This window comes from Pundamilia nyererei, unplaced genomic scaffold (genome assembly GCF_000239375.1).
Source record: "Pundamilia nyererei isolate P.nyererei 1_Seehausen unplaced genomic scaffold, PunNye1.0 scaffold00015, whole genome shotgun sequence".
NCBI lineage: Eukaryota > Metazoa > Chordata > Actinopteri > Cichliformes > Cichlidae > Pundamilia > Pundamilia nyererei.
The window spans coordinates 5221867-5223346 of record NW_005187416.1 but is presented as its reverse complement, the minus strand read 5'-3'; the positions used below and the strand labels follow the sequence as shown (position 1 = coordinate 5223346).

General features: G+C 42.8%; 1 protein-coding gene across 2 annotated transcripts in view; it reads right to left on the bottom strand.

The window, feature by feature from the left end:
• sgcd (sarcoglycan, delta (dystrophin-associated glycoprotein)) overlaps positions 1 to 1480 on the bottom strand; it is a 197479-nt gene that overhangs the window by 154862 nt on the left and 41137 nt on the right. The window lies entirely within an intron of this gene.

Genomic DNA, 1480 nt, shown 5'->3' with positions numbered 1-1480 from the left:
ATGTTAACAATTTGCATCATGAAGCCAAAAATAGATCTGAAGCGTTAATCGATAAAAGAGGTTAGACAGGATCTGCTGTGCACGGGAGCATTGCTGCTGGTTACACTGGTGACACTGGTGCCAGTTTGGATTCAGGAGACAGACACCCTCACTACGTTTAAAACTTTCCTTTTTAATAAAGTATATCGTTAAGGCAGGATCAGGTAACCCTGAATCCTCCCGTTTTCACGCTGCAGTAGGTCCGGGCTGCTGTGGGCTTCCCATGATGCACTGTTTATACACCACTCTGCAATGGTTATTAATAATCTCTGTCTCTCTTGCACAGTGTGTCCTTGTCCTGTCGTCCTCTGCTCACCCCTAACTGCACGTGGCACATGGCCCCGCCCCTCCTTGGTCGTGCAGGAGGCTTCTTCCTGTTAAAAGGGAGTTTTCTTTCCCACTGTCACCTGGTGCTTGCTCACAGGGGGTTGTGTGATTGTTAGGGTCTTTACCTCACAATATAAAATGCATTGAGGAGACTGTCGGGTGATTTTTTTACTATGTAAGCAAAACTGAATTGAATCTAAATGAACCGTTTTTTTGCCATGAAGGAGGCTGGGATACTAACAGGCCTGTGGTTCAGATAACATTAGCAGTTCAGATCTGTTGTTAAAGACTTCCACTTGGATATGTAGCAGACAATGACACAAAATGTCTGCAACAGAGTGAAAGCTCATCTACGTTAAATATATAAAAATACTGCTTAGCAAATGGGATCTGTGGAAAGTGCTGTATGAAAACAATCCGGCAGTGCCTGCTTAGCACAGAAAATAGAGCAATCTTGATGCAAATTAGTCTGCTGTGTGATTCTCCGGTAAAGTTATTCATATGTGAAAAAGCGGAGCTCCAAGCGTTTGTTTTGTTTGATGTAGTGGTAGCATGGAGGAGCTCTGGGAGGAGGAGGAGGAGGAGGAGGAGGAGGAGGGCGACAGCTTTACAGTTCAGGTTTTATCCTTTAGATCAGGTTCAGTTAGACAAAACGCAGTCTGTGTGGTGAGAACAAATTGTTTTGTGATTGTTTTTTGTTTTTTTACAAGATGGAGACAAGTTGCAAAGGAGGAGCAGAAGAAAAAAGGACCGCAGCTGAAAATGGAGTTATACAGAGAAGTCGTATAAAGACAGTTTCTGAAATTAGCTGTAATTTCAAAACAAGTCCGAGACGCCTGACGTTTCTCTCATCACTCAAACCACCTGCAGAGGCAGTCAGAGCATTTCACCAACAAAGAGTGCAATCAACTGCATGAAAATTTAAAAAGCTATCACATCTGGAGCTTATGAACAAGCGAGCCCTGATGTGTTATGAATAAATAATAAATAAAAGCACGGCATCGGAGTGAAGCAGAGGTTTAAATGTCGCGCGGTTACAGAGATGAACCTCAAAGGCTCAGTATCTAATGATTCTGAATGGGCCATCATTAGCTTCATATTTCATGTAACATAA